We start from the raw sequence: 6,230 nt of genomic DNA, 5'->3' as shown, positions 1-6,230 counted from the left end.
GCAAATATGAGAAGAAAGTTGGTTTTATAAGGCTTACTTACTGTACCTTTAATATTAAACTGTTAGGATGTAAGAATCTATTGATCTTTCTAGCCTTGATGATGCCAGATTGGTTTGGGAGAAGTATCAGCCCTTCTCTGCCCGGTAAAGGCAGGCTACATGTGTTTAACATCAATTCAACATTAGAATACATTATTTAATTAGCCTGAGAGCGAGAAATCAAATGTGCGGATTCTCCGGTAGGTGGCGCTGTTCCCGCGCACCCAAGCGCGCGAACCAGCCCCATCGTGTGCGCGCGGCTCCAGCAGCAGCCGTTGGGGATCGGAGCGGCAGTGTGTCAGTGTCGGAGCGGCTCTGCTGCTGTGGATGCTACTGAGGAGGACGCACTTTTTCACCGGGAGATTCAGCAGCATGGCCGGGTGAGTCCCGCGGTCGACCCGCAGTCCTAGCTCACATACGGAGCCCAGTTGGAGGTGTGCGGACAGACGTGCGCTGTGAACGCGGGGAACGGGCTTCCACAGCCCGTGATGCGTTTCTGTTTTATATCTGCAAGACAACGTGAGACGAGGTGGGTGTCCAGAGTCATGTAATGTAACATCTGGTCTAATACGAGTATTGTGATGTGCTGCAGCTGTGTGGAACCACGCAGATGAGCGGGGACTGTCAATGAACGGCGGGCTGCGGGGCTCGGGCTCTCGGGCTCTCGGGCTGCGGGACTCGGGCTCGGGCTCGGGCTGCGGGGCTCGGGCTCCAGCTGCATGGGACAGCGGAGAGTCCGGTCCCAGCGGCTGCCGGACCTGATCGCTGTACAGTTGTCATTGCTTTCTCCTTGCTGTACAGCCTGCATTAGTAAACGGACTGTGATATCCAGTAGTGATAAAAACGTTTAGCTTTATGCATGCCGTCCATCTTCTATGGAGGCAGGTGCATCTCTGCGTTATCTGTTAAGATTCCAGCAACTTCAATATCTGCTTTTAACAAAAAAAAGCCTCATAACGCGGCCTAACCTGTTAATTACCTTAATGCCATTGTAGCCTGCAGCATGGCAAATCTTATAACGCTACCACGGCTGGACGGCTCCAGGAGGGAAAGAAGAAATCAGTTGGTGGGCCATTTCATCATCTAGAAGCCTGAAAGATCCCTTCTTTGTCACAGTGAGGGAGTCCTGCAGGCTGGATGTGATGGCACTGCAGACATGTTGGAGTTCAGATGTGTGTTTATGTGTGTGTGTGTGTGTGTGTGTGTGTGTGTGTGTGTGTGTGCAGGGTTTCCCCTGGGGGGGGGGCTTGTTTGTGTACTACATCTAACAATTATTTATTAAACAGTAAATATTAAATTTAAATAATAATATATAATTAATAAATTATATCTATCTATCTATATCTAGATATAGATAGATATATATATATAATTTATTACAGCATAATGTATTAGCATTAGGTACAGAGCCGCTAAACGGACCTGGGCCGGGCTAATTCTTTCCAACGGCCCAATACCGGAACAGGTTGGAATTATGGATCAGAGACAGATCTGGGCCAGAACTGGCCCAATACAGTTATTAATGCCTTGACGTGTGGCCTTGATCCGCGATTCATATTTAGGCTATGATACAATTAAGGCACAAACAAATACCCACACAATTTTACATTTTCAAAAAAAAAATAGTTTTTTATTTTAAAAAGGCAAAAGAGAACACTACAGCATGAACCACCATCTGTAGACGTGAATCCAGATGCACAAAAAAAACCCAATACAAACCAATACAATCAAGTGACAAAAATCATATGGTTAAAGATCAATGTTAATTATTCAAATTACAAATGAATACAAAACCAAGTAAAACCTAATGTGAACACTGCGGATATATTTACTGCTCATTAGTTGGATGTGACTGGGCACGGCGGCCACCCCTGCGGTCGCAAGCCAGATTAAACCATCTGACGGCGTGTTGATTTATCTCCGTGTCGGTGGCTTTGTCAGACATGCGATTCTTCCTCACTGCTCCTGTAAGACGTACAAAAAGCACACAAAGCAAAGAAACAAAGTAAATATTAGATTCAATATTAAAATATTCTTTATTACATGACATTATAGTAAAATGCTTGACTAAAGTGGTGTGGAGTGAGTAGTGAGTGAATGAATGAGAGAGTGGTGATTAAGTAAAGACTGAGTGAAAAGCATCTATATATACGATATAGATGCCATAAGGCTCATGGCTTACTAAAAAACGCTGGCCAACATATGCAATACCTGCAGAGTGGGTAGCGTTAACATGGCTACGATTTTGCAGAGCAACACACAATGGACACGATATTCAGCAATTTTGGTGAATAATAAGCAAAGATCACCGATTCAGCCTTAAAGCCTATGTTCACATTAGTTGTGGATGAAGAACCTATACTACCGGCTAAACGTAGCCTATGGCTATACTACCCAGCTTGTCTGATACGTCTCAGGTTGTTAGAATGTCAGTGTAAACTAAGTTTGTAAACTTTGTTAAATATGAATATTTAACAGACTAACATGACATCAACACCAGTTTACTTTTAAAGTTTTACTTGTATAATGCACTTACCAATAATCACAAAGACGGTGCAGCCTGCAGTCTTCCACTCTGCATAAGTCAGATAGAGTTGCGGGTTTATGCGGGGAAAAGCGTTCTGTTAGTTGTGGCGCGTCCGGTCTGCGCAGTCCCCGCGAATCCAGCCCACACCCGCCAGGCGGACTCAATTCAGTTGTGGCGCGTCTAGTCTGCGCAGCTGCCCCGGATCGGCTCCGCACCCGCCGGATGGACTGTCACAGTCAGAAGCTACAAGTCTAGCGCAAAGTTGGTGCAGATCTGCATAGTGAGTGTGACTGCTGTGCGAATCTGCTGGTTCGAAAACGGATCTGGCCCAGATGTAAATGCTGTCTGGGAATGTTTGTACCAAAATAGCTGTAGGCTTGTACCGGTTAATGTTCTGTGCATTGTCGGACACATGCAGCCACTTTCCTGAAACCGCTTGCAAGACAAGTCCACAGTAGCCCGTGGCGTTTATGTCCGAGCCTGTCTGCACCGCCTCCACCTGCAGGTTGTCAACTGTGTGGTTTGGAATGAAAGGGAGAAAACAGGACAGAGTAACACGGCGGATATCGCTGATATACATTTTTTTTTTACGACGTAGTTGAGGCAGCAGGGATGTGTTGCTGTAGCTGCAGCTGCAAAGTGCTGCGGGAAACCCTGGTATGTGTGTTGCTACACATAGACCGACAGATTGAGGCAACAACTGGGGGTGGTCAGAAGTGTCCCATGGACATTCAGGGAAAACAAGTGTGCATGTAGCTTGTGTGTGTGTGTGTAAAGGGAGGCTGCGTCATAGAGGTTAGGAGCAATCAGTGCGAGGCTGCTCTGTCAGGGTGGAGCTGCATTAACCGTGACAGTGCTATAGTGGAGGGTGGAGGAACCAGTGGTTTGGGATGGCCTGACTGTGTGTGTTTACCACATGCACACACATACCTGTGCACATCCATCTGATCCTGAGAGAGTGTGTGAGTGTGTGGGTGCTTCCTCCTTTCACCTTTCTCCGGCAGGCCGGCGGCCAAACAAGCATCTAGCACTCTCACACTCCTCCGTCTCCTCCCCTCCCTCCCCGCTCCCAACACCCCCTCATCTCCTTGACCGGCGCCTGATTGGAACTGGGCCTGGCTGGCTCTACACTGCCATGTTGTTGTGGAACCCTGTAGCCCTTCTAGCGGTTGGTAATTGTAGTGTGTGACTAAAATGGAAGATACTCCTAACCTTTAGTGTTTGTTATTAACAGCTTGGCAAATTTATATGACAAATAAAATTGATTGATTTGGAAGTAAGGTTTTTTGCATTTAGAATATTCCATGTGTGGAAATGGTGCAGCCATAAAGAACATGTCCATTTAATGTGAGAGAAACGGAGCTGAAGGCAAACTGAAACCTTCACCACAACATAATGATGCAAATCACTGAAATACAGCTTTGGAACATAACCGTGTTAAAGACCATTTCATGTTGTTCTCTCCATAAGGATTGTAAATGTTTAAAAAAAAAGTCAAATATAATTATTCATATAGTATTTGGGAGCTTAGCAGCCTTTAACACTAGCTAGTAGCACAGAGGCTAGCCTGGAGATGATGTCAGGACTCTATTATCACGCTAATTAAAGAAAAGCTTCTGTTATTTTGGTGTTTTTTTTATTCCTTAAGATTAATATAAGTTTCATGTCTTTGTGTCCAGAGATAAATGTCCAGGAGATAGGCCTGTTTGAGCGAATTACGAAAGTCGAATATAATCCGAATAGTGAAAAAAATCTATACTATTCGAATGCTGAAATTACTAAATATGTTAGCTAATCTCCCTCTTCTCGCCTTGGCCTACCCGCACATGAAAACGAAATGCTTTTGTCATGTCACGTCTGATGAACAATAAGTTCAGCAGGAGTGAGAACCACAAGGAATTGTGAGGTCTTAAGATCACGGAGCTATAAGGTTAGTCCGGGGGGGTGGGGGAGGGGGGTGGTAACGTTATCTTAGCTGGGACCTTCATGGAGAGAGTCAGAGTTAGCTTCGACTTCTTATATTAACGTTACCTTCTAACCGCTGAGCGGCGTGCCAGAAAAGCAATGCACCATGACGTAGATCCCCTTCAAGGCCAGACTAATGTTGGAAGTCCCTCTAGTGGACAGAACGTGTAACAACAACCACATGCTGATAATGGCATTGACAGTGTGTAAGCCTGAATAGTGTAGTACATATTAATAACTAATATATAAAATATTATTTGAATGAAATTTGAATGGTATTATAGAGGAAGATTGACAGCTCTAGTGGAGCCAGGGGAAAACTGCTGGCTTAAATATTGACCTATTGTATGTTCTTTATTAGATGTGTAGGATGGAAATATAATATTTATAGCTTTTGCTGTTAGCTCATTTAGGCTGTTTATTTGGTGTGACTACAATGCTAGCATCTTGGAATAATGTGTGAAATGCGAGCAGGTTTGTCTGTTCATCCATCTCTGTTGACAGAATGCAGCAATAGCATCTATCCAACAACATATAACAGCTAAATAAAACCTTCAATTCATTCAGAGCTTAATGTTATTTTATTGGGTTTATTTTCACATTTGTTCCTACTTTTAATGGAGCAAGGCTTTGCTATGCTTCCCGTCTTTGTGAAATATTCAAATTGTAGACACCATGTTTATTTGGCTGCAGTATTTCGTCAAACATGTCTTGATTTCTCCAAAATTCAGCCTGACATATCTGATATCTTTGGAAGGATTTGGCATTTGGATTTAGAATGAAGTTGTGTGGGTTTGACCAGAGCTTGGCATGAGCTCCAGCGTGGAGATCCGGGCGCAGAGTACTTGGATCTATTCTATCCATGATAGATGTGTGTGATGGATGTCTCAGTGTGTGATGAAGTAAGTGATAGAGACCAGTAGCCTGTCTGGACTCTGACTGCAGCGCTGCAGATAACCTGCACCGGGGCTGCAGAGGAGCTTCCAGCGGTGGCTGACCTCCCTGCCGAGCACACTGACCTCCACAGGGAAGAGGGAGATGGAGGCTCTCCCTCCCTCCCCCTCCCTCCGTTGGTTTTGTTCTCCCTCTCCCAGAGTGCCTTGCTCCACAGGCTGCTTGCTTTAAAATGGCATCGCTGCAACCCCTCCTCCTCAACCCTCCCCCTCACTTTTCCTTCATCTCTGGGCTCCCGAGGGCTTTGTGAGCGTCTGTTCGTGCCAAATGCCAGCACTCTGCAGCCCCCCACCCCAATCCTTGCTTCTCTCTGTGAGTGTGGGAGACAGAGGGAGAGGGGCAGAGTTGGGGAATTTCTTTGGTTCCCCGTTCTTCAACCAAGGTGGGGGGTTGGGTAGTGTGCTGTTGCTGAGTCCCCACTGTTTGTGCAATTGGCTGGTGTGTATTGTGTGTGTGTGTGTGTGTGTGTGTGTGCGTGTGCGTGTGTGTGCGTGTGCGTGCGTGTGTGTGTTCCTGTGTGTGTGTGTGTGTGTGTGTGTGTGTGTCTGTGTGTGTGTGTGTGTGCGTGCGTGCCTGTGTGTATACGGACCTGCTATTGTATTCAGCGAATCCTGGAATGCGGTTGAATGACGGTTGTGTCGGCCCAGAAGTATTGTCGTCTTTGTCCTTCTCATCTGTGTATGGTCGTTCTTTTGCTCCTGGGTGTGTGTGTGTGTGTGTGTGTGACAGCCTGGTCTCACCGTCA

General features: G+C 45.8%; 1 protein-coding gene across 8 annotated transcripts in view; it reads left to right on the top strand.

Moving 5' to 3' along the window:
• The first annotated feature begins 328 nt into the window (after positions 1 to 328).
• The window catches only part of fat3a (FAT atypical cadherin 3a), a 228,673-nt gene continuing 222,771 nt past the window's right edge, over positions 329 to 6,230 (top strand). For all 8 annotated transcript variants that reach the window (XM_039791128.1, XM_039791121.1, XM_039791097.1 and 5 more), the window contains exon 1: positions 329 to 568. The gene's annotated coding sequence lies outside the window, so the exon portion shown is untranslated. The remainder of the gene's footprint in view (positions 569 to 6,230) is intronic.

The sequence above is a fragment of the Perca fluviatilis genome, chromosome 2 (assembly GCF_010015445.1).
Source record: "Perca fluviatilis chromosome 2, GENO_Pfluv_1.0, whole genome shotgun sequence".
NCBI classification, from domain to species: Eukaryota; Metazoa; Chordata; class Actinopteri; order Perciformes; family Percidae; genus Perca; species Perca fluviatilis.
The sequence above is the reverse complement of the archived record's forward strand: the minus strand, read 5'-3'. Positions and strand labels throughout refer to the sequence as shown.